Source organism: Ischnura elegans, chromosome 6 (genome assembly GCF_921293095.1).
Source record: "Ischnura elegans chromosome 6, ioIscEleg1.1, whole genome shotgun sequence".
Classification (NCBI taxonomy): domain Eukaryota; kingdom Metazoa; phylum Arthropoda; class Insecta; order Odonata; family Coenagrionidae; genus Ischnura; species Ischnura elegans.
The window spans coordinates 41,709,767-41,737,051 of NC_060251.1; the positions used below are offsets into that span (position 1 = coordinate 41,709,767).

The following is a 27,285-nucleotide window of genomic DNA, read 5'->3' on the forward strand; positions in this document are numbered from 1 at the left end:
TTTTGATCTATTGCTGCTGTGGTTGGTTAACCTGGTTCTGTGATTCAGCCATTCACGGTCATGAAGATTGTAATTGGCAGTTAACAGGTTTTGTGCAGAATGTCATTGAGTATACCCTTTTCTGACAACTCTTGGTGGCTGGATGAGAGAAAACTGGTAGCCAATCAGAGGCGCTGTCCCTAACACCACACTATTCTCCTCTATCCCTCTCTCTTTGGCCAACCAGCACTGCCAGTCCGTGAGGGTAAACGTATGCTCGATCACATAGAAAGTAAATGTATGTACACTCAAAAGCAAACCATGTAAAAGAACGTTGTGCGATCTGCACACATTACATTTGGCGGCACTGTTGGCTGGAGAGTGATATTTACTGCACGGAAGTTAGAGAGAGACTGAGTCCTTTACACTTCACTTGGCACTCGTATCGTGATTGGCAAGAAGAGTGAAAGGAGCACAAGCGCATTCAAGGTCACCCGCCATGAGTCGGTAAAAAGGGTATGAAATAAAAATTCCTTTGCCCCACCCAGCCATTTTTGGCTGAGGTAAATTTTGAAACTAATGCAGGGAAACCATAATCTGTTCTCGTTAACTCTACAGGAGGCATGTACGGTACCTAATGCAGCAGTTTAACATGGATGGCACTAACTATTGCCATGCCAAGTTCATTGGTGGCTACACTTGCTTTTACGGGCACTTTGCCTTGTTTCCATTTCATTATGCTGCTTCTGGTGTTAGTGTCAAATGGCATGGTTTTATCGATGTGCATGAAAACAGTCTTACTCTCTCTACCCATCTGACATGAACAGTGTGGCCACCCTTCTAAGGGACTTGGAAAGTAATAGAATTTACGTAATTTTGTCTATACAGTGATGGAATGTCAGGTGTAATAGTGAATCCTGATTTATGATATTTCATTGCTATAGATAAGTGTTTCTTTTTCCTCATCCTTTCATGCAAAGATATCTCCATGACATTCAGAAGGTGCTGTATACTTTAAAGACAAAACAACTTTCAGGGACAACTCCATTTGGATCCAAGTAAGAAATTTCCTTGAATTTTTTTAAGCTTGGAAAATATAATCATCGTATCAACACTGAATAAATATTGTATGAATAATTATTCACAAGAAAAGCCTGCCTACAACCTGAGGATTTAGGGGGGTCACAGGTGTCTTGCCTCCCAATTTTATCAAAATTTTAAAATACATATTTATTAATTTTAGTTTATTTGTTAGTTATTTATTTGTCGCATCCTGGTAAAAGGAGTATATATATGCAAATGCATGGCTACGTGAGAGAAATTTGAGTTGTATTCGGGGGCAGTCTTGCCTAGTCGGGTGGTGGGCAATCGCGGAGGGCCATGAGCTTAGGGGGCCCCCACAATACTCGCCCCTATCATGAAGCTTATAAGAAATGTGCAAAAAAAATAGTGAGATTAGTTTAACGGAAGATTGTTTTGCTAATAATATAAAATTCTAAGTTTTCATTAATTTGCTTTATTTACAACATACTCAATGTCCAGAGAAAGAGGGGGCTGGATTGTGGCCTCATATGGGCCAGGTAAAAGAAATTAATCAAATGTGAAAAGATCATATAAAAATAAAATAGATCCTGATTCTTTTTTGAAAGGGTTATTTGAAAAGATTATTTTAGAGGTTTGTTTTAGATTTGCATTATTAAATATCATTAGCCGAAAAATGCTGACTTTTTACTGTACTTTTTCCTGACGACATTGCTATTTAAAAAAAACATCTAGTTTATAAGAGCCAGAATAGTGTCAAAATCCATTTCTGGGTGTGCAATTTCCTTAAATTTTCTGGGGGAGGGCCCCTGAAACTATTCCATATTCATGACCATGATCCCCCCCTGCCAAATTTAATGCTGAATCCGACCCTGGCACGCCTAGCCCAGTGGCGTAAGGAGGGGGTAGGCCTGAGACCTGGGAGGTCCGGATCTCCCTCTCCAGAAATATAAAAACACGATCACCTATTTTGTTTCATAAAATAAATTAAAATATTAAATAATCATGAATTTACAAAAGATTTATTTGAGGAATGAGGTTTTTTCGATTAAGAATAGTGTTAAAATTAGTTTAAAACCCCCTTATTAGTTCACCGTTTTTCAAAAAATTTTCCCCCTAGTTGGATCCCCCTGAACGAAATTCCTGGCTACACCACTGTCCTAACGCATACCTTTTTCTTTAATCCAAATGTTTCCGTCTGTATAAAGTTGATGATTATTTTGAACGAAGCATTGAAGATTCCAGTATTGGCTTGTATCTTCCTTCAACTACCTTGAGTTTTCACCCAAGTGGCACAGTGAGGGGAGATAAAAAAGGGGATAAAATCTCCCCAGAGCCCTGAGGAATTTTAAAATGTATTCCATTTTACTTAATTGGATAAATATCACTTTTATAATAGTGTAAGGATTAATAAAAAACGATCTGAAAGCCGTAAAACTCGCCATTTTGAACCATTTATCTTAAGAAGAAGGGCACTCGTACCTCTCGTATACCATATCCCCCAGTATTAGTTGATCCTAAACTCCCCCCCCCCCTCCTAGCCGTAATTCCTGGCAGCGCTCCTGATTCACCCTATGAAAAAACTAGGGATTCAAAAATCAAGCAATGTTAAATGGGATATTTAGGTGTTTCAGTCCAATTTATTCCTACTCGAAGAAAGATCTTGAGAGAATATTGAGGTTCCATTCAAAGAGCCGTCAGTTCCTCCCATTTGTGACACGGGCTGTCGATTACTTTACCGAAGTAACGATGGAATAAGTTGAGAACTTCGACGCCGTGGTGCCGCCAGTTCACGAGACCCTGCTGTTCGTCCCAGTAGTCCGGGCGAAGTGCCAACAGGTAGCAGCACTCCCGCGAATGGCGAAGCTGCAAACCTTTTCGGCGGGGAGCACATAGTTCGCAATCGGTACAGCGACGTGGAGTCGGTATGCATCGGAAGGGTTGAGGGCGAATTCTTCCTTTCGCGACGATGGATTTAACGGTGAGTAAATGAATATTTTTATTATCATCCCACTCTCATTGTGAATGACATAACGAAATTCATTGCGTAACATCGCCCCCATTCGCATTCAATTCGCGTGTGGGTTGAACACCTTGATGTTTACCTCAGGTGGCAGCTTTTAATTCAGGTTATTTTTTTTCGAATACTTGATGATATATCTCCAATTATTTACCTAGCGTGATGATTCCAAAATTGTTTCCGAACGAGACTGTCGTCTCGATCATTAATTCGACATTTGTTTACGTCCCGTTTTGATCGCGTTGCCTTATTTGCCTTGCGGCGAGTTTACATTCCGGCGATCTTGCAACAACGCGATTTGTTTCATGGTGTAACACACTCGTGTCATGAATTGCTTTCCAAAAAAATATGTTTGCTTTTCTTACGAGACGTGTTCGGTTTGGAAGGAGGTTTTATTCTCTTGCATGTATGCAATGAAAACTTGTCTCTCCTGGCCTTGAATTTGAAGCCGTGAGCATTTGTGAAAGATGAGAATTCACTGTTGAGGTCGGTCAGTGTTGCCTCCCCCACGATTCCCTTACGCGAGGACCATCCATCTGGTCGTTTCTAAGTACGGGGATGAAATATTCGCGCTTTTTTTTAATCGCATTTTAAGTCGTCCCTCGTGTTTACTCTTCATGACTAGACACTAATTTATCTAGTTATTTAATGCATAATTAAGATGAAAGATTATAGAATGAAAACTTCGCTCGCATTTTTATCGGAAACATTTAGGGCATATTACACAATCGAGCATTTGACCGAAACGCACAGGTGGTGATTGCAAACTAGAGCCAAGGAAAAAAGACAATCCTCCTCCTTCCATGCTTCTTGTCTCCTCCTTTATGCCTCTTCCAATTCTTCTGTCTTTGAGGTCTGTTCGGTGATATTTCTGCTTCGACAAATTTGTGCATTTTTTACTTAAATTTAGGTCCCTCTTCACCTCGAAATCTCTCGTAGCGGCCGTTTCACACAGCGCACGAAATTGAAGATATTCAAACTGCACGTTTTTATCAATCAGGCGTCCTATCATTTTAGAATCGGATGGTGGGCTATCTACGTAATCCTTGGCATTCCTTTTGAGGTCGTTTTACACGCGGCACGTACTTGCACAATCTGATGTGCGTACGAAGGCACAGTCAAAGCGTCATGTAAAGCGATTAATTGCTGGAACGCAGGCGACAATGCATGGACGTGAGATGGCAAAATAGCCCCTGCTCTGATTTCGTTCATGCATTCGCGCAATTTCTCTACGTAAAGAAAAATTAATGCGGTTCTCACCCGCAGCAGAAGCAAATCCGTCCCACGTGTAAAAGGACCTTTATGCAAATTCATGCCTTTACTCGATGCATTTTGAGTTGCACATAAGTTCGTTCGGCTATCAAGTTGCCCAATTTCGTACTTATTATCATGGGCGCACCCGGCGAGAAGCAAAAGTCTTTAAGCAAAATTAGTATGGAATTGAAACGAAAGCATTCCACAATTTTTCTTTAAACCCACGAAAAATGATATGTATTTGTATAAGATATGTAATTAAAATAACACTATTTTTTCAAGGAAATAATCTCACAAACTAATGTCACAACTTGGTTTGCCTCCCCACCTATACCATGGCTTGCCCCCCCCCCTCCCCTTAGTTATGATCCTGGGTACGCCCTTGCTTATTATGAAATAGGCTATGCGCGTTGTCTTTGCGGTGGTGTTGAGCGAAATGCGTGGTGTGTTTGGTCCAACGGGGCCGCATTCTACGAGGATGGGATGAGTTCTTTTTTATCATTTCACATGCATCGCTCGCGGTGTCCTTGCCCGACGACCTTCTTCGCATCCCCGGCGATTCGCTTATTATCTTACCTCTCTGCCTTGTCTCGCCTCGTGCGTATATTGCCTGTCAAGCCTGTTTACCCTCCGTGACCGCTCTTTCACACCCTCCGCGTCTTACACATCCAAGTGAGTTACATTTCTTCGCACTCGAGGCGAGCTGCCTCTTCAATGGAATCCTTGGAACAGGTCAAAAACGAATTCAACTATCACTGATTGGCTGTAGCGCTGCTAGGAATTAAGGCTGGGGGGGAGGTTTAGGTGCAACTAATACAGGTGTGTGTGGGGGTATGGAATTCCCACCAGGATAAGCGGTAGGTGCGAAATTAATAAATTGTGGAATTTTAAGATAACCGGTTCAAAATGTTGAGTTTTACGGCTTTCTGAGGTATGTTTTTATTAATCCATGCACTTTTTTTTAGTAATATCAATCCAATTAAGTAAAATGGATTAACCTTAAAATTTCTCTGAGCTCCTGGGGGGGGTTTATCCCCCAAAAGCCCCCCCCCCTCGCTGCACCACTGCTGATTGGCTCCTTATTGTGGAAGTTCGCCCTCCTTCCAGGCTATAAAACTGGGAAATATTTTCCAGCTTTATTTTGTTTACCACAACTTGTTTTGATGTCTTATTGCACCGTCATAATGTAGTGTTTGTCACGCGGGGTTTGTCTTCATATTCCTAATACCCTCCGCTGATGTAGTCTGACATTAACACTTAAAATTAGATACAGGGGCATACCCTATATGAGGTAGCATAGGCGGATCTAGGGAGGGTACGGGGGGGGGGGGCACGTGCCCCCCCAGGCCCTAAAAAATATGCAAGATTTCTTATACGGTTCCATTATCATTGCGCTCGTTTTGTATCACTAGGTATCCTTGTGCCCCCCCGAACAAAATCCTGGTATTGCTTGTGCCCCCCCGGAAAGAAATCCTGGATCCGCCCCTGTAAGGTAGGCTTGAGGGTCCTCCATAGAGCTATCGTAGTCATCAATCCGTCTACTATTACTATCGCTCTTCCTTGGTTTTTTTTAATGTAACATTTATTTAAAATATAAAATGTATTGAGATGACATAATTTAATATTACGTTACCTAACCTTACATAGATCTTGCCCCTCCCCGCCCCCAAGGATATTATCTACTTGTGTGTACGATACTGATGAAATATAAAACTGTCGAATAGCGCTTTGTTTACTTCTTTTTGAGCGAGGTCAAAAGGTAGCCGTGATTATCTGCGGCCTTATGCGAGGAATTAGTTACGTTGTTGCTTTTTTAAACGTAATACTTCGTTATAAAATGTTTCAAGTGATATTCATGAATCCTAAAATGACGGTACCCAAAACTTCTTAAGTAGGGCTGAGAAATAATTCTCCGTAGCTCTTGATTGAACAATCGAACAACTAAAAATATTTCGTGCACTAATAAATTGCAGAAGCCTAACTTTGATTAATTGAAAATGGCTCCTAGCTAGCTCAACGGTATCTTTTAGGTTTCCATAGCGACAACCAATTAACAGTAGATGAACTGATGACGCACAAGCACTCAATTATCCGACTAAAAACTACGAGCAACACCATTAGTTGGATATAACTTGAACTAATGCTATTATTGAAAGTTGTTTGCGTTTTTAATTGATTGGCGTAATAACCTCTGCATTAATTATCTTGATCAGGAAAAAATAACTGGTTAGATATGTGTTTTTCCTTTATTTTCGCGTTTCCTAAGTATACAGTCTAAAAAATTTTTTGTGTTTTAATCGAATTTCCTCACGTGATTTTTTTTTACAATTATTTTAATCATCATCATAAATCAACAATCCTAAGATTGTTTTGACACAGCTCTCCTATCCGCTTGACTTTTGTTAACTAAGTATATATTCTCTTTACATCCTTTATAGGCTTTCCTACGTAATTCATTCTGGGCCGTCCCTTGCCCTTCTTCCCTTCTACCTGTCCTACGATTGTTTTCATCAGGCCATCATGTCTCATGATAAGGCCAAGTAAGTTTTCCCGTCTTATCCTCAAGGTTTTTATAAGACTTCTCTTTTCTGACTCTCTTATTAGCACTTCCTCATTAGTCACTTGGTAGATCCATCTTATCTTCATCATTCTTCGGTAGTACCTCATTTCGAATGCTTCCACCCTAATATCGTGGCAAAAAATTTTTTCTATTGGAGCCTAGAACAGATTTTCCGTTCCATGTAGCGGTCGTAAGAGGGGTTCCCTCCTATTCGAACTGTTTGTCGTCAATTTCTTGTTCATAGTTTTTGCCATTATTTTACTCGAGCACCTCTTTACGAAATTTCATTTTCATTAATAGATCTTATCGAAGTGAATCTCTCTCTAGCCCTTCATACATGGGCGTACCCAGCGGGGGGCAGGAGGGGGCAGTTGCCGTCCCCCCCTGGAAGCAAAAATAAATTTATTTCAAATCGAAATTTTTGAACAAATTATTTTAATCCTAGAAAAGTGATATTGATATACAACATTTAATCAAAATAAATATATTTTTGCCGAGCATATAATTTTAAACACCAATTAAGTGCTGTTATAATGTTTTTACAATTTTGGTTTCGTAACCTTTACTGTGTTACAACTCGAACAACCGCGGCTTGCCCCCCTCTAGTTTTGATGCTGGGAACAGTGGCGCCATGGGGCCTGAGGGGGGCCCGAGCCCCCTCAAAAATTCGTTATGGGTGTGAGGAAAAAATGTGTCAGGCTTGTTGATCTTCGCCGCAGTGTCCAGATATCCAGATTCGAGTTATCAGGGTTCTAATGTTGATCATATGACTCTTCTAAAATGCTTAAAAAACTTAATACTCACTACTTATAAAATTTCCCAGGGCAAGATCCCCGGTTTGGGCCCCCCCCAATATTTTCTGTAAGTCGGCGTCCCTGGCTGGGAACGCCCTTGCCTTCATACTGTCTCAATTCTCTAGACTTGGGTCCAACCATTACTATATCCCCTCTTAGACTTTCCATGGGTTCTCTCCTCTGTATTGGCCGTTCTCAATGATTCACCATCGATCTCGGACTCGGTCGAAAGCTCCGTTTATTAGGTTCAGCCCAAAGAAATTGATTCTCTTGACTTCTTTTGTGGAACTGTTCTTGTGCGATTGGAATTGATCTTGTCAAATTCATTTTATCCCGTCTCTGTTTTTCCGAGATCCTTTGATCTTCTTACTCTCAAAAGGCTGGTTCTGCAAGAAAAAGCCTCGGCGTAGCACTTAATCTTTTCTTCTGCGTTACATAAATCAGGTTTTAATGTTGTACTACGTGATACAATAATTTGCACAAATTCATGCATGAAATACCCAAGCGTATGACCATATTATTTATTCTCGCAATTTTATTTATCTACATGAGCTTATTATTAGGTTAAAAACTGTTTTTAAACATAATTGAATTGTTCAAAGGTTTCGAATAGAAAACAAACCACCTTTTTTTTACTAGTATGTTTATTCGGCGAGGGCGTAAGCTTCCAAAATTTTCGATTATAGATATGATGTTTTGGTTGAATTTTATTATTTTTTATGTTTACATCCAGCAGATAATTGAAATTAATGTTTCAGAATTTAAATGTTTCATTTCGATCCGTACGGAAACGAAAACATAATGCCTCGGTTTAGTTCCGTTCCCGCATGCGAAATCAAAATCATCAAGGAGTTTAGTTTCGACCTTGGACGAAACTTTACTCCCAGGAACGAAACTAAATTAATAGAATCTCCGCTGCTCATAGTTAAGTTTCGATCCCAAAAGATGAGTGGAGGGGGACAAGAGAGAAGATTTTCGACCCTTTACGCTTGACGTACGTTTAGAGAGGCTAAAACATCGAGCTTAAAAATCGAATGGCCAGTTTGCGTTCACCGTTCTCCTTTTAGTGGTAAAAATATGAGTGCCATTCTTCGTACTCGATGTGTGGGTCGAAACTAAACTGTTCGAAGGTGAAGCACGTGATTCCTCCGGTGCGAAACATTATCTGCGTTTCGTTTCGTTCCAGAGTTTTAGTTTAGTTTCGACCCGAAGGAATTTCGAATCCGATTTCGTTTCGACCCTGAGTATAGCTCCCATTAGGGTTTAAATCCATTTCGTTTCTTCATTCTTCTCCTGGGAACGAAACTGTTGATATTTCACTGGTTTTGGCTTCCGTTTAGTTTCTGTTGCCATCCCTGGTTGCAACTCGTGTTTGCGACGACACCGCTTGGCGTGCCACTGGTTGCGTTCAGAGCTACATTAACGACACCAAAGGATAGAGAGTTTTTTTTATCAGCAGCGTTAACCATTTATTAACGACAATGCTAACGACTGCATGTTAACCAAAAACCATCCAGCTTCACTTCGAATCTCCTCATATCGAACATGATGTTTTTTTTTCTATTTTCCCGATTTTGTGAGATATACCTCTATATTGACGGAAGCCTTATGCTTGGTGGGTGGCCCAGGGTCAGAGGCGTAGCCAGGAATTTTGTTCGGAGGAGAGGGGGGGGGGCTCCAAAACATGGTACTTAGTAGAGGGTGTTAAACTAATTTTAACAGTTTTCATGATCGGAAAAACTTCATTTTTCATGGAATTTTTTAATGAATCAATGATTTTCAATACTTTCGTTTACGATGCAGCAGAGTAATTGAGTTTTTATATTTGGGGGGGAAGGTACAGACCCCCTGGACCCCTCTCACTACGCCACTGCCTTGGGCCACATCATTGATCCGGCCCTGCCACAGTAGGGTATGGTGTATGCTAAGGTGGTAAACATTTGAATTGATATTCGGCGTAAGTTTGGTGTGGGATATTTGCACCAAATTAAGTCATATAACGCTATTAAGGCCGTTTTACACGGTACACGGAATTGCGCAATCTGACGTACGTGCAATGGCGCAATCAAAATTGCGTCGTGTAAAGCGGTGAATTGCTAGAACACATGCGAGAATGCGTGGATGCGAGACGGCAAAATAGCCCCTGTTCTAATTTCGTTCATGCATTCGCGCAATTCCACGCCATTTTCGAAATTAATGCAGCTCTAACCTGCGCAATTCCGTGCCCCGTGTAAAACGGCCTTTACTCGTCTATTTTGATGCATTTGTCTGTCGCAGTCAACGAGTAGGAAATGCTCGATGCCACGAGTTACTTCTAACCGGCTCTCGTGAAGTCACAATCATTCATTGTAGTTGATTTTCATTGCTTTTTTAGTTCATTTGACGTCGAGTCATGCTTAGGCTGCAGAAATCTTCAAGTGCGATGCGGACCTGCTGACCTTCAATTATTCTGGGCGCATGCTGTTATCCGAAGCATGCAAATCTCTTCCCAGGGAGTCAACCTGTTTACCACCATCGTGCGTCGTTGTCATTTGCTGGAGCGAGATTATCAACTATCTACGTTCACTACGCCTTCATTTTGAGTTTAGATTTCGTATAAGTTTAATTGAGTGATGACGGGTGAAAGTAAAGCTGTATATAAATTAAAAGCTGCGATAATAGGTGTTCATAACATTGGCATCGGCTGCGATAGGTTATTTTAGATTATGAGCATATTGTGGATAGCGTGGCGATTTAAAGAAAACAAACCTTAAACTGTGGTAATTATTGTCTGCCCACAGTTTGCATTTTACAAAATTGCCGCGTATTGCGTTAAGAAATCATTCTCATAATGGTTATTTTTCTTGCTAAAATTTCTCGCATTTTGCAGCCGATAGTTTCAATTATAATTATATAACCGCCTTCAGCATGAGTTTCATAGAGAACCATCCACACTTATCTGCTGTAAAGTGATATGATTCATCAATTTTTGGCTCATCCAGGGGTTTGCTTTTAAATTACTGTGCACTTAACAGTAATCTTGTCTAAAAATTTATTCATATACATATGTGTTAACGAAGCTCAATCCTTTCTTGTATGGCGAAAGCAGGCTTTTAAACTATTTTTTCAACCTAACAATAGCTAATCAAATGATGTTGAAATTGTTTTTGTGATGGTGCTTAGAATGAAATAAAATAATTTATAAATTTTTGTATACCAGTAGGAGAACGAGTATTAAGCAAATTAAACGAACCAAGCTAGTATTTTTATAACTTGTAGATTCAAATAAGTAGCCACTGAAATGGAATACCAGTTATCTAAGTACTCTCTTCTTCTTAACTTAAACTTCTCAAATGGTATACAAAAAAATGGAACGTTCCATTCATTCACATCATTGATATGGCTGGCATGGGATTAAATCATTTTGGGAATTTGATCGTCGCTGTGTCATTCATCCTGTTATGGTCTGAGAGGGAGGTGCGGAAACTTGGAGGCCTAGAGTAATGCACCTTTAAGTCTTCCACAAGTTTATAATTTGTGAATTATTAAACGGTTGTTTTTATTTATTATATCCCCAATGAGGTTCCAAGCCCTGAAAATTACAAATATATTTTTTTGAAACGTTTTAAAAGAGCAAAATACTTTGATTTAACAGAACTGAAGACGAACTAAAATTATTCTAATTAATTAAAAATCAAAATTAGAAGCTTTTACGTAGTAAGAGTTTGTAATAATATCGATAAACTTAGTCACTTCCTCAAGATATTATTCAACAAAAGACCGATTTCGGAAGTTGCGCAATTCTCGAGCGGTAATGAAGGTATCGGCCTGGCGAAGGATTTGAAAATTGCCTCCTTTAATGATAACGGCTCTCCAAACCTATCTCCATTGTTGCTCGTCACCTTACCTCACTGTAGATCCTTCACAACCCCCACAACTCTCCCTCCACTTTGACTTTATACAGGGCGGAGAAAAATTGTGCCACGAAATTTTCATCCTGGATAGTTGATGCCAGCAGGAGCCAAAATTACTAATGACGATTAAGTTTGAAACCAGTAACGGATACAGAGGGCGGGCGCGGGGGGCGCGCGCCCACCCCTTGCGGGGCATTGCCTAACATTGCATAAACACAATAGGGTAGTTTCCTTAATCGAAGAAAACGAAAGGCATTGATTGCGATTCGTTACCCACCATTAGTGTTTTCATAATACACAAATTATTTGGTTTTAGAAATACCGGTTTAGACGAATGGCAAGGGCCAAATTTTATCCTCATTTGAAAAAGGCCAGATTGGCGCCCATGCGATGCCACTCCACGTGACGTCACAGGGGCCTAGTTTCTACACGAGAGGATAGGAGTTATACATCGTCTGAGGTTACCAATGCATGCATGAGGCACAGAGCTCAGAGAAACATGTCTTAATAATCACCTATTAAAACTGGCTAAGGTCGGAAAGTTTTCTTCGCTTGATTAGGTATTAATAAACCTTTTTTAAGCCAAACGCTACCAGCCAGCAAGGTACTCAGCTACCCGCTTGCATCCTGCGTCGTATCAGCGCTCAGAGCCTCGCCCAAGGTCACCTCACAAGGCGGGAGGGGGAACCAGAAATGCGTCACACGGACTTCTTCCCATCATTCCTACTTGCGCGTCGCGTTTTCGCGCGCTTGAAAATTTTCACTTTTCATTTAATCGCGAAAAATAGATATCGTCATTTAAAAATCTAAAAGCGTGAAATACGTACTCCAGGAGTAATAATCTTTCGATTTAGGCAATAAAAAAATAATAGGAAACCACGCTATTGTAACTACTTTATATTATAAGATGGCATTGTCTTGTATGTGTTTCTAATTAGTTTAAACAAACCTTTCTTAAACTTTGCATGTGACTTGATAATTTTTCTTTACGATAAAAGTGAAGGTAGCTGAAGATGTCTTTTGCGCCCCACCCCTTGAGTTTTTACTGTGTCTGCTATTGTCTGAAACGCTCCATTTTTAAACTACAGTTACTTTGAGCCGAGTGCACCGATCGGCCGCGAGTTTACCCTGTTGCCGGATGCCTTGGATGCGCCGCGATCTACGACATGAAAAGAATTCAAAGACATGAATTCCCCAGAGAATCCGGCAACAGGGGAAACTCGCGACCAAGCGGAGCGCTCGGCTCAAAGTTTCTGTAAATAAAAAAAAAAGCGCGTTTCTGACCTGCACATCATCAGTAACTTTAATTCCTGTTGGCATCAGATTTCCAGAGTTAAAATTTCGGGACGCGATTTTGCTCAACCGTGTATGCAAGCGGTAAGTTGGTGCAAATGCAAATGGTTTGTTGATGCAAATGGTTTCAGACTTCGGAAATAGGTTAGTTGACTTTTAGTGTGGCCTATTAACTTATGTAATTATTCATTAACGCATATTTCTGAATTTTCTTAATATTTCTTACAGCATGTTTAGCATTTTCTAGCTTCATAGGCAGATTGCTTTCATGAGTAGCTGTACGTTTTTCCTTTGAATGGACGTGAAAGTATTTTCTGTTGGTATGCGTAACATTTTTATGGCGGTGCGGCGTGCATGTGTCCACTTGCATACTGCGTGATGGTGATTGTCAAACACTCTGGAGATGGCTCATGGGGTATTATTTAGATTTAGAGGACAAGAAGGCGTATCGATAGTCTTATACATCCATAATTTTCCGTCTCATTTCTTCGATTCATCCATCGATTCGGTGCGGAAAGGACTTGGATGCATCGAAGGATGTATGATCCGTTTTTTTTTTAAATTTCTTTCGTCCCGAAGAGTGATTAAGGGAACCAACCTGTGTGAGGCGAGGGCATGTTCCGTTCCTCGCCTTTTTTAATCATCGAGATCCGTCGGTGAACTTAACCGTCATCTCCCACTTTCGTCGTCTCATGTGGAGCATGAATTGTGTGACCTACCCTTCCCCCCCCCCCTCCCGGACGGCCCGTGGTTTCATTAATGGCTCGGGGGACGTGTAAAGCGAAAAGTCCGACTTAATTGCTTTTTCATTCCCAAGGCCGAGCCGTCAAAAAAATTTTTTTTCTCGGTCATAAAAAAAGTATGCCGTCCGAAGTTCCCACCAGCGTATTCATTCTTTCTCCTTCGTTTTCTGATGAGTCAAATGGGGCTGGTATCACTTCGTTTGGGTTGTCTCGCGCGGTGACGCGTATTCGATTTTATTTTCAGTGGATATTTTTCAGCAATTGATGTGCTGCGCCGATACTGCTCATTGTGTTCATCCCTCGTGGCGGTACGCAATGCGAAAATTGGAAAAATTTTTAAAACTGTTGTGATGTTGCGATTTTAATTAAATGAGATAAAAGTCCGATATTATCGCCCTTTTAGATTATAGTTGGCATCGGTTGCCAAAGCGATGTTCGCGGATTCGATTCTCCCCTGGACTTGGGTGTGTTTAAAATTGCTTTCCGATAATATTAAAATGATCGTAATTGGGGGAAAATTTGATCGTTAAAGTTACGATTATTATTCATTGATTTCAGCAAAAAAAAATCTTCAACTTATTGAACACCGATTTTTCTCGTTATATTCATACATCGTGACATGCATTGCCAAAAGATAACTTTTTTAGTATCGATTTAAAATATTATTCAAATTAATTAATGTTAATGAATATTTTCTAATTTTATTGTTTTAATGGAAAACTTTTTTCAATTTTTAAGGCTTCATTTTCATACATTGTGAAAATCGATGAGAAAGAACGTATTTATCAAATGGAGACGTAATTTATCAGCAATTTATAGATCATTTTATTTTCCCTCAAGTTTATGTTTTGCGATGATAATATTTTTGAAAAAGTAGTTAAATAATGCATCTAGGATCACTCTGAAAGGTCATAAATTGGAATTTATTGACATTGAGGAAGTAGGTTTAAGGTTGAATCAGTTTGCTTGGGTTGTACCATGTTATGACGCATATTCAATATTTTTTTGCGAATATTTTTCAAGTTGATATGCGCCGGTATTGCTGATTCTATTGATCTCTCAGCACGGACAATACGAAAAGAACATATTCGGTCAAAGGAAAGTTTTGTTAAAGTTTCGATTTTCGATAATTTCAGTAAACGTTTTTTCAATTCGCTTTATTCATTAATCGTATTATATGCATTGTCAGTTAATATATTTTTACAAATATAAATTAAAATATTAATCAAATAAAATAATGTCACTGAAAAATGAATATTAATATTTTTAATTAAAAGCTATTATTACTTTTACAGGCTAGCTTTTAGATGAGATGGAGGAGACAGAAGGTATGGATGTAGCGAGTAGTTACTTATCGGGGAGGGGATGTTGAAAACGGTGTTTGAGGGTAGAATAAAAGGTAAACGAGGGAGAGGAAGGAAGAGAATAGGATTTTTAGATAGTACGACAGGGCATTCACGTATTATGAATTGAAGAGGGAAGTTCTTGAAGGCAAGGGAGGCTCCCAGAATGCTTCTTAAGTACTCCATGGAAACCTACCTCAATCGGTAGAATAATAATAGTATTAATTATGCCTTTTGCATATTGTCTTGCAAGTATCATAAATGTGTATTTTTTGGCAGTTAATACCTACGTAACTCTTCTATAGACTCTTCAGCAAAGAACCATGAGAGCTCAAGGGGAGCTCTTCGAGGATACAACCACCGGGGCCAGGAACCAAGCCCGAGGCTTATACGCCCGGACACCCGGGGAGGGACTGGATGGGAAGGAAAAAGGATAGAGGCGCCGTCGCGATCGGAGCCCGCCGACGCCTCCGGGAAACGGATAGGAATGGAAGGGAGGGGAATAGGGATAAAACACCCCAGCGCTATAGAAGCGAAGGGGGCCCTACCTAGCGAAACCAAGCATACGCAATTTCTCTACCACCATCCCGGAGAGATTTTCCTATGAGGAAGAAAAATCCCAGATAGGGACAGTGGGAAAGACTCTTCAGCAGTCGGATATACGGAAATTAAGAATTTTTTGGTCAAAACATGCAAATAATCCTGACCTCTGGTATAATTTTAAAGGGATTTATTCTGCCACTTACTTGAACGACTGACTCTAGATGGCTCTGCGAAATTTAATTTTTAAGGAAGTTTTTGAGTCAATACAAAATTAAATGAGACACGGGCGTAAATATATATATAAAATGTAACTAGTTGTCGAATTTTTCTACGCCAGGACATGCACTATATCCTCTTAAATAGATTTTTCGTAAAGTTAACATCCAAGTTAATTTTGCTAGAAGGATTAAATATGTTTATTTACGTGACCCAAAAGTTTTTAACCAAGGGATGAGACTAAAAGCTTGCAGATAAATATAAATATAAGGAGTCTAAAACGCTATGGGGATGGTTTGGAGGCTTTTAAGAATATTAGGTCATAAAATATTTGGTAGACAATTGACGGATATGGGCAAATATTTTACCGCACTAATATACTTACTTAAGGCTGGGGCGTCGCCAGGGTTTGTTTACAGCCCTTTAATAATACCTTTGGGTGGGGAATAGGCCTTATGTTTTTCGAATTCCGTAGGAATGGGAGTGAATTGCATAAACAACTTTCATATTTAGGATAAATATGAAAGTTGTTTATGCAATTCGGTAGGGGCGGTACCCACCTTTGGCGACGACCATGTATTTTTATTAGACGGAGCACTTGGCAACAAGCGTGTCATAAGGTATGCTCTCTGAAGCAATACAGCTTTTGAATTGCGGCTTAAGCGTATCTGGGCTCTATCCCGTTACGCAGTTCACTCATTATCTTTTCATATTTCATTTTTTCTCTTTGTCATCCAAGTAGTTTTTTTTCACTTACCTTCTCGTGTCTGTTTGCGTTAAAATCTTTTCCTGTCAATTTCTCTTGATATTGTTTGATGTGCTAAGCTGTCACTAATGTAATATGGAAACGACCCTAACGGTGTGTAGAGGGATTGAAATTGCATTTCTTTCTTTCCTGCTTGCCACAAGGGGGAAAATGTTTATAAAACCAGTGTTCACTGTGTGTGAATCATCAAAATTAATGATATGAAAAAAAAAATTTATTGAGTTAATTTTTGGTGAGAAACCTCGATCAAACGTCAATAATGCCTAAATCAATTACTCATCTTTCCAGTGAATAACTAATGAAATACTTTTGCGTGAAGAAATCACGGGGATGCGAGTATGATTATGTTTAACTAAATAGAGTTTTGCCCAAACGACCCACTTAGATGGCTGATAATATTGGCGAATAGCGGGTCCAAAAAGATCCGCACAAATGCAGTTGAGTAATGCGATACTATGACTGTACCATACATCTATGGTTCAATTGCCGTATTAGGTATTTTTTACGGCAGCTATTCCTGTGAATATATTTTCCTTTGAAAGAACGCTAAGTTTCTTCTTCATTAGTTCCTTAATGTCATATTTCGCGGGAGTGTTGTTGACTTCGTTTCTTACACGTTAGCTTACAAGGTGTGATAAAAAAAGTAAAAGACCGGACTGATTTCATTCTGCCCAAACCATTCAACAGATGGAAACGAAACAAAGTGTGCCATCTCGCGACGCATCTGACAACTAAAACGAGAGGTGTTGCGTTTGTTTACGTCGTGCCGTAACTTAGCGGCAGCGGTACGTGTCTTGATCTGTTCGTCGCCTCGTGCAACGGCAGCAAGAAAGGAGCTAGAGGAGGGGCATGCAATTTTGTTCCAAACTTGGAAAAAGTTCTACGGAGACATTTGGAATGATTCAGCAAGCCTTTGTTAATGAAGATATGAGTCAAAGCCAGTGCTTTGAGTGGTACAGTCGTTTTGAATCTGACAGAACCTCGACAGATGAAGATTCGCGAACGGGGCGGACTCCCACATCAACAGACCCCAACCGTGTCAAACTGGTGAACGACTTTTCAGGAAAATCGCTATTCATATGTTAGGGAGGTAGCCGAAGAAGTGAACAATATTTTTGGACCTCATCAGACCATTTTGATCGACATTTTGGGCATGACGCACATCGCATCAAAATTCGTTCCTATTGATGGCGTTTCCACCACGATATCGCGCCGGCTCACACGCTGATCATGACAGAGTTTTTCTCTAAAACCTCCTCTTTCGTGATCTTGCGGCCATCCTACTCTCCAGAAGTGGCTCCATCACACTTTATTTTTATTGCAAAGTTAAAATCAATCTTGAAAGGGTACCGATTCGACTCTATTGCGGACATTAGATGTAATTGCACGGCGGACCTGTATGGAATCCTTAAGGCGGCTTACCAGGCAGGGTTCGAAAGCTAGAAGAAACGTTGGTAAAGGTGTGTCGTCCGCCAAGGGATATACTTTCAGGGTAACAATTTCGATGAAGTGATATTTCGATCCGTAGAAATGAGCAAGTTATAAAATCAGTGCGGTCTTTTTTTCGTCACACCTTGTATATTTCAAATTTGCGTACGGCAGTCGGAAGCTAGGTAAGATAAATTACCGCTCAGGTTTTAAAATATATTTGATGCTATTTTTCTCTCTAACAAAAACATCTAACGCTGAGATAACGCTTAAAATTTAGTATGCTTATTCTTCGCAACGAATGTTAGACTTTTTCTGGACCCATGCCCGGGGGTGTGTGATAGTTTTAGCTGATTTTAGATGGCCGAAATAATCGCTGACTGGCTTGGCAACGTTAATGTAAACAGAAGCTCATACTTCCCCTTTTTTTGCGATTTTTGCGGACACATTGGTTGTATGCCTTGGATTAGACAGCTATTTTTTTATTTGACTGGTCGCACTTAGGTTAATGGACCCTTAACATAATCATTAGCACCTTCCAAAATCGGTGGCTAAATACTGGTTGGCAATTTTTCTATGGAAAACGGCGCACGTTTAAATTTAGGGAAAATATTTGACATCCACAGCGCACTATACCATGTTACAACAAAATTGGTATGCATTTGCGCATTAGTAATAGGAATTATTAATTGTTCACTGGCAGCATATTCGTCCCAGAAGTCCAAATGATGATATATTAGCTACTGGTAAGTAATATTCACAAATCCTATTTTCATCAAATTGATTGTTTGAGGCGTAACTTGGTGAAAGTGATTCATAATCAAATTAAAAAAGAAGAACTTTGTGCTTTCACATTAATATTTATTCACGACCATGGTTTCAACGTTAGACGTCCTGTCTGATATATACACCTATATATATACACACGATGATGACGTCTAGCATTGAAACCATGGTCGTGAATAAATATTAATGTGAAAGCACAAAGTTCTTCTTTTTTAATTTACCTATTATCATCGTCAATACAATATGACTTTCGCCATTATCGGAAGAATATCCCTTCATCTACTTCTTGTTCCATAGGTGATGTATTTGTTCCTTTCGATACATACATATTTGGTCGTTGCTGATATATTTCAGATATTTACCGATATAAAAATATGTTTTTAATTTGAATCGGAAATTAGACATAGCCAAGAAGAGAAAGTGACTACTATCATATCTGCCCGGAATTCGGGAGATTTGGATACAAATCATGGCGAAGCGATGCGAAAATTTCGTAGAAGAATAAATCTTGGGTGTAAGTAAAACAATGTGGTTAAACTTCTCTTATTTAACGAAAAACGGTAATGACACGGTTTTTTATTTTTATTGCACGCTTTTTCTTAAATTGCTTCATCTGTTTCATTGATGGAATTTTGTACTTAACTTAATTTAAACCCGCTTAACATTGTTAGATCGGCTTAAAATTTAGCACACTTGCTTGTTGCTGATGAAAATACAATATTAAAAAATCAAACATTTGAAATTTTGTCACATTGTGATGCAGTTAATCAACTATATTTACACATGGAAAAAATAGTTTTAAATTTCCTCAATATATGGCAATAGTTATACTTTATTTGGTATAAATTACTTTAACAACTCTGGTTTAATCGATTGGATGATTCACCACTAAAGGGTAGAAGAAATAAAAAAAGATTATGAAACACGATTTTACCAAAAAACAGTGTGAAATACTCTAACAAACAAAAAAATTAGCTTTTCAAAACTCGGAAAAGAAAGAATGGGTGCTGATTTGGTTTAGATATTAATACAGCGTGCAAATCCACAACCTGCTATTAAGGCTCCTCACCTTAGATTCTAATAAACTTTAGATAAACTTTAGAATAAACTTTAATAAGCTCTCTCGCTTAGTACTCCGAGTCATGAATAGTTCTACTTCATAATAAATATTATACTCTTTTTAAGTCTTTTTTTATATTTTGGTGTTATCGAAGCTCTGGCTCAAACGACACTAAATAAATATTTGTAAACGAACCCATTGAGAAAGTAGTCTGAAATTTATGGAAAAGTCAGGGAATTCCGTGTTGATATTCGTGTGGCCTATCCGTTTATTTTTTAGAATTAAATCTCGCGGCTTGGAGTGTGTAATTGGGTCGGACTGTTGTGCCCTCCGGGTGTTTGCGGTCTCATACGTTATGCGCGGCGACATTCGGGGGAATGGATGGGGGTTGGGTCGTGGATGTTCGCAGAAATGCAACTCTCCGCGTGGACGCAAATAAACGTCCTCCTTCCAAACGCTCCACCCCCGCGGCCATCCAACCCACGCCTCCAAGTCCCAGAATCCACCGCTCTTCGGAATAGATGCTGCGCGCGTCCTATGACGTCACTTCCTCCGTCCAGGCGCACTCATCTTGGCTCCCGCTCTCTTGCTCGTAACCTCCGAAAATATTTATCTTTTTCTCTCCTCCCTTCATGGGCTTACCCAGCGAGGGGCAGGAGGGGCAACTGCCCTCCCCCTCTAGAAGCAAAAACCGCAATTATCTATAAGGAAAATAATATTTTTTCAAGAAAATATTTTTTTTAAACTAATAAAGAGCTGTTACAGTTTCCATAACATGTTGATTTCATTTACCTTTTCCATGCTAAAATCTTACCTACATTTTGAATGACCATGGCTTGCCCCCCCCCTCTATTTTTGATCCTGGGTACGCCCTTGCCTCCCTTATTTCTTGACCTAATCGCATCTCATTTTCCTCTCTACCAGCCACGCCTCCTTTTCGTAAGGAGGTTACACCGAGAAACTCGGTACAGTAGACCCAATCTTTATGAAATACATCCGTTCCGGAAGACCGATCGTAAAGCGATTTTCGTCTTAAGTTAAATACAGTGGTACTTCGAGATACGAGCAGTGGCGTGGCCATGGGGAGAGGGGGGTCCGGACCCCCTTCGAAATAAAAAAACAAAATTATCTTCCTTCATGTAAGAAAACAAAGTATTGAAAAATCATGAATTTACATTATATTTCTTTACCAATTGAAGTTTTTTTGATTATGAAAAGTGTTAAAATTAGTTTAAAACTCTCTACTTAGTGCCCTATTTTTCAAAAAATTTCCCCCCTGGTTTTGAACCCCCCCCCCCCGAACGAAATTCCAGTCTACGCCACTGGATACGAGTGCCATTGAATACGAGACATTTGAGATTTTGCCGGTAAATGTGTCAATTTTAAGCCATCAAAAAGAATGTGTAGCCATAAAATGAATATGCCATATTTGAATGCAAAGTGCTGTGTAAATAATTCTCTCAACTTTATCAGGTAGAAAATTTGACATGCTGTAATCCATTTCGAATTTTTATGCCACAATGTTGAGCGCATTTAAGGCTACTGACTTCAATTACAAAAGCAAGTTAGGGCGTTTTATCATGTTGCGTTTGTTAAAAATAAGCTCAAAAAGTTTATGGATGCATTATTTTTTTAAATAATTTGCATGCAGAGTAAAAATCTGTTCCTAGGTTTAGCGTCGTAAATACACCGATATATGAAAATATCAGTGGCATAACTAGGAATATGCTTTGGGGGGATGGAGGGTCATGAAAGGGGGACCCCCACAGGCAACGGGTGTTCCAGGAAAATTTTTGAAAAATGATATGCATGGAAATCCATTTTATATCATCTTGGCACTTTAAATTTAACTTTAATCAGATGCAGTTATTATATGTCAAAAGTAGGCAATCGTTTTAAATAATTGTTTTATTTGTCTGAGGCTTTGGGGAGGGGGGTCTATCCCCTCATCCTCCCATAGTAACGCCCCTGGAAAATATGACTATTGTTTTCGTAGTCAATCATAATACGTAAGCCTTGTACTCCACTGTAATTACCTTTGATAAAATACGTACATTAAATATCGAACAAGGCGGTCCCATGCATGTCCAATGCATAAAACATGTTTTGATGAAAGAGTTTGATACACGATTTTAAAGTTTGACCTAAACTTTCGGGTAAAAATCCGAACGGGACAAATTTTGAAAAAATAATTAGAAGCGGTACAATTTTTCTGCCAATTAGTGTAAGAAGCAACCCTCTTTCTGGAGTGGAATAAACAAGCAGAATTGCAAGCCACCGAATGCTTTTTCCCTCTCCGATAAGAATCACTTGGTGGAATCAAAGTGAGTTTTAATATTCGCCACTAATTTAGACATGCGTTGTGCATGCATAAGAATTATGTCTCTCTCTCCTTGCTCGTGTTTTGCGTAGGCATCCGTGGTCGTGGGATGGAGGTTATGTCGTTCTTTGACGCGCACAGTTTCCAGAAGGAGAGATGGGAAGAGAGGCCGGCCGCCACGGGGGATTCCCTTAATTGCTGCCCGCCGCTTAATTGCTTTAATTGCGGCAATGGAGATGCGTAGGGGGTCGCACTAACTAAGGATCAGTGTCCTCGTTAGTTCGCCCCAAAGAACTGCGACACGACTGCGCCTCCCGCCATGCTTATCTTTTTGTCACGGACTCACGTAAAGTGAGAACAATAGCGGGTAATTGTACCTCATGCAGAGGTGAATGATGCGGAGACAGCGGCATGGCCAGTGGGAGGGGGGTCGCAGGGGCCACGTGCCCCCCCCAAACCAATTAATTGTAGCTAAAAAGATTATTGAAATGAAAGGTAGTTGAACTTTTACACAATAATTTAATGCGTACGACACTGTAGCACAATATCGTGTACGGGAGTGTCTTGTAGTGGCGTAGTAACGGTGGTAGGTGGTCACAGGGGGCACGTGCCCCCCCAAACCAATTAATTGTAGCTAAAAAGATTATTGAAATGAAAGGTAGTTGCACTTTTACACAATAATTTAATGCGTATGATACTGTAGCACAATATCGTGTTCGGCAGTAACTTGTAGTGGCGTAGTAACGGTGGTAGGTGGTCACAGGGACCACGTGCCCCCCCCCCCAAACCGATTAATTGTAGCTAAAAAGATTATTGAAATGAAAGTTAGTTGAACTTTTACACAATAATTTAATGCGTACGACACTGTAGCACAATATCGTGTACGGCAGTGTCTTGCAGTGGCGTAGTAACGGTGGTAGGTGGTCACAGGGGGCACGTGCCCCCCCCCCCAAACCAATTAATTATAGCTAAAAATATTATTGAAATGAAACGTAGTTGCACTTTTTCTCAATAATTTAATGCGTATGATACTGTAGCACAATATCGTGTACGGCAGTGTCTTGCAGTGGCGTAGTAACGCTGGTAGGTGGTCACAGGGGGCACGTGCCCCCCCCCCCAAACCAATTAATTATAGCTAAAAATATTATTGAAATGAAACGTAGTTGCTCTTTTTCTCAATAATTTAATGCGTATGATACTGTAGCACAATATCGTGTACGGCAGTGTCTTGCAGTGGCGTAGTAACGGGGGTGGGGGGATTTTCGGGTTGCAAACCCCTATTGAGCCTTTAAAAGGGGCGCCAAAAACGAGTAAGATGACCTCAATAAACAAAACGATAACATTTATACTGTTTTTGAGTCCTTAAAATCACGCTTTCAGCATCAAAAATCCCAACATTTTTCGGGGGTAGTCCTCCGAACCACCCTTTTCACCGGGGTGTTTTCCATGCACCCCGCATGGGCCCCGAAATCTCCGGTATGTCCCCCCATACCAAAATCCTGGCAACACCACTGGTGTGTTGCACTAGATGATGGCTCTATGAGCCGGAACGCGTCGTACGCATTAAATTATTGTGGAAAAAATGAAACTACCTTTCATTTCAACATGTAGAACTACCTTCGTATCGAGCCTGAATCAGCTGAGAAAAATATTAGCCTACAAAACAAATGTATTCTACTCCATTAATATGTTTTAGCTAAACAGCTTTCCGATCACCCGTCAATTGTTTAATTTCATGTGCCAAAATAGCATAAAATGTGATTTCTAGAGATAAAAATGTTCGCATTTTTCTTGGAGGGGGGTTCCAGCCCCTCATACCCCGGATCGTGCCCCCCCCTCCCCCAACACATCGTCCCTCGACCTCTCTCTTCAAAGACATCAGTTCCCATGTGAAATGAAAATCTTAGGGCTATGTCGCCGCGTCAACTTTTGGGTGGCCCCAACGTTTCCCGACCGATGGTAGTATCTTTCTCAAGGAAATCTGAAGAGGTGGGAATTTAAAGCCTCATATAATTTATAGGCATCCGTTCGGGAGGGGAGCGGCAGTTTGGAGGAGAAGGTTTCTGGTTGTTTTTCCGGATTACGGGTTGCCAAGTACGAAGAACGATTTTAACAGGGACACCGGCCTTAAAATAAGTCGTACTTAGCAACCCGTAATCCGGAAAAACAATCAACAACCTACTCCTCCAACCTCCAGCTCCCCTCCCTCCGCCCCCTGCCACGGATACCCATATGTATATGACTTTAAATTCCCACTTCATTAGATTCCCTAGATAAAGCGACCAACATCGGTCAGCAAAACATTTGGGCCACCCAAAAATTACCGCGGCGACTTAGCCCAAAAGTTTTCATTTGGCATGACGACTACCCGTGTAAGTTTTAACGAAGAATTACATCAGTTTCCTGTACTAAATTCACTAAAATAATGAAGATGTTATAGAGTGTATAAATTTTCTTCCCTTGTTTCGTATTTTGTTTCTGGTTATTAAAAGATTTAAATGTTTACGGAATCATCTACACCGATGGTGATATTTTTTTCAAAACTTTCATGTTGTAATTAGGCATAGATCCGAGAACGGAGTGTACATAACTCCTTTATACGGCGAACAATAGAATGCCACAGTGGAGTTCACCGCGATTTGAAGCGTGGTCCTTCTTCAGGCAGTTCACTTGATATTAGATTTGCAAACAAAAATTTGATTGCGTAGTTCTAACTACTGATCTACGTTTTGTTCTTTCTCAAAGTAGCAGGGTACGTGTTCCTCCGGATTGTAACTGCTTCATCAAAAATGAATTATTATGCCTAGCAGCCTTTTTATGGCATGAGATTGTTTTAACAAGGAGCCAAGATGCTTGCAAATGATTTTCAAATAATGAGTTCAATTATTTTTTATAAAATTACACGGAATTAACCATGAAAGTGAAAGTATTCATACAAAGTCTTCATTAATGGCTTTATCACTCGTTACATCGTTTTTTTTCAATACGCAGAAATCATGGAAGTGAAAATATTCATCCTTGCCTTAATTCATCATCATCATCATCATCACTGGTCAACAATCCTAGGATTGGTTTGACGCAGCTCTCCAATCAGTTCTCCTATCAGCTAATCTTTTCACACCTACGTATTTCTTCTCTTTCACATCTCTCTTTACTTGTTCCATATATTTTGTTCGGGGTCTTCCTTTTCCATTCTTGCCTTCCTTAATTAATTGTTAAATATCTCGCAACACATTTTGTTTCGCTGATGATAGCAAGATGGATATATTAATTTCATTTTATGGGAAAACTAAAAATGGAATATATTTCTCTATTCCTTATGGCTCTTGGGAGTAATTTGTACCCCCTTTTCTCCATGAGCCTATTATAAATAAAGAAACGAAGCGGAATATTTGGTAAAATTTATCATCTGTGGAATTGAATGAATAATCCATCATCGTTTCGTTTCAAGTACAAATACTACTCTAGGTACGGTGAGAATTATCTCCGTTAATCTTGGATTTAATATTGCGCTGTTGAGAGAAAATGTGGACAACCTTAGAGTGCTAAAATTCTCTTAAAAAGTCCTATTAATCATATAAGTTCATTGACCATGAATAATTAATCATTCATGTATCTCTCCCATGTGAACCTACTTGTGTCTATTCATATCAAGGGACACATGTTGGAATATTGATTCGTACTTTCTTGTGTACCCTAAGATCAGGGAGAACTGTTATAAATATATTAGCATATCATAGCTTTATTATACTGGTAAGTACACTCAATGGCCTCCGAAACGTTTGATATAAGGAATGTTATGACAAAGGCCATATTAACCATTACCTATATCGTAGCGTCGGATATGTATGAATAAAATATTTTTTTAAATGAATAAAACTTACATTCATTTAAGGATTTTTGCAGTAATGCGTCCCGTGTAATCTCTTGATGTTCTTTTTTATTTATTTCTGTCACATTTGTGTGCGTTATTTATCATGATTTTGCGTTTTGACCCGATGAGAGTGTTGAGTATCTATTGAAAAGTACTCCTCGGCCACTCGTCGCGAGCGTTTGTGATACAATTTTGATGTACGAAAACAGTACGCGAAAATTATCTGTAAAACTATGCACTACACCACTGAATCTTGTGGAAAAACAATATTAAATGCTTTTAATATTTTCAGTTTCTTATCACTAAATCCCAAATTTATTTCCAATCGTGCGACCATTATAACTGTGCAACAGGGCCGGCCCTAGCAGGTGCGGGGCTAGGGGCGAACCTTCAGTGCGGGGACCTTCACTTAAAATATTAAACTCTATGCCCCATCAACAAACTCGAGCATTTTGAATCCCTACCACTCTCTGGCTAAGTATGTGTTCCCCTCCCAAATTCAGACTTCGTAATTACGCCGTTATGATACCATCACGAAGTTGAGTTCAAAATAGTATAATACAAATAACATTTATAATTATATTTATTCATAAAATTCAAAAGCGCCCGCTCTCACTCATGTCAAGTTCTCTCACTCGTTGTTATCACTCACACGACACAGTACTGTAATGACAAACGCAATTGCACAATAAAAATTACTGCAATGTTATTACTTTTTCATAATATTATTTTTTTCTAGCACGGTCTTAACAATACAGTAATAGTTGAAATTGCGTTTTCAAAACTATCGTATATTTTAATTTTTTTTTTTCACGAACGCGGGGCCCCCCAAAGCGCGGGGCCCGGGGCGGTCGCCCCGCCCTAAGGCCGGCCCTGCTGTGCAAGGTTTAATTTCTGGGCGAATAAGACCCGACTCGAGTAGTTACGTAACTTTATCCTACGGGACTACATAACCCAGGAGAGGGCGCGCTCCGAAATGTAACGTTAGAAGGCGCATTGGGTGTCACCGACACCCCAAAGAAAAAATATATTTTTTTCTCTTTCATTGGAATGATATACTTAGGTACGTTGTGTCATTTTTTTAAATAGGTCCACCGAATGATATTGATACCAACTATTTAAAATTCACTAACTCTTGATTTACTTTGTGGTATTCCATTATAAGTTTTCCTGGATATCAGAAAATTATTATACCACTTATATTTTATATATCTTTTTATTTTAATATTTTTTTTCGATAAAAGATAAAAAATATAATAAATAAAAGATAAAAAATAAGTGTTATAAGTAATTGTCTGATATCCAGGAAAACTTACCAACTATTTACTTTTGCGCCATTACCATAAAATTGATAATGCTAGAAAAATATTCA

At 39.6% G+C, this 27,285-nt stretch overlaps 1 protein-coding gene across 1 annotated transcript in view; it reads left to right on the plus strand.

Annotated features, from left to right (window-relative positions):
• Positions 1-2,905: 2,905 nt before the first annotated feature.
• The window catches only part of LOC124160570 (phosphatidylcholine:ceramide cholinephosphotransferase 2-like), a 479,802-nt gene continuing 455,422 nt past the window's right edge, over positions 2,906-27,285 (plus strand). Inside the window, exon 1 of the mRNA XM_046536445.1 lies at positions 2,906-3,001. The gene's annotated coding sequence lies outside the window, so the exon portion shown is untranslated. The remainder of the gene's footprint in view (positions 3,002-27,285) is intronic.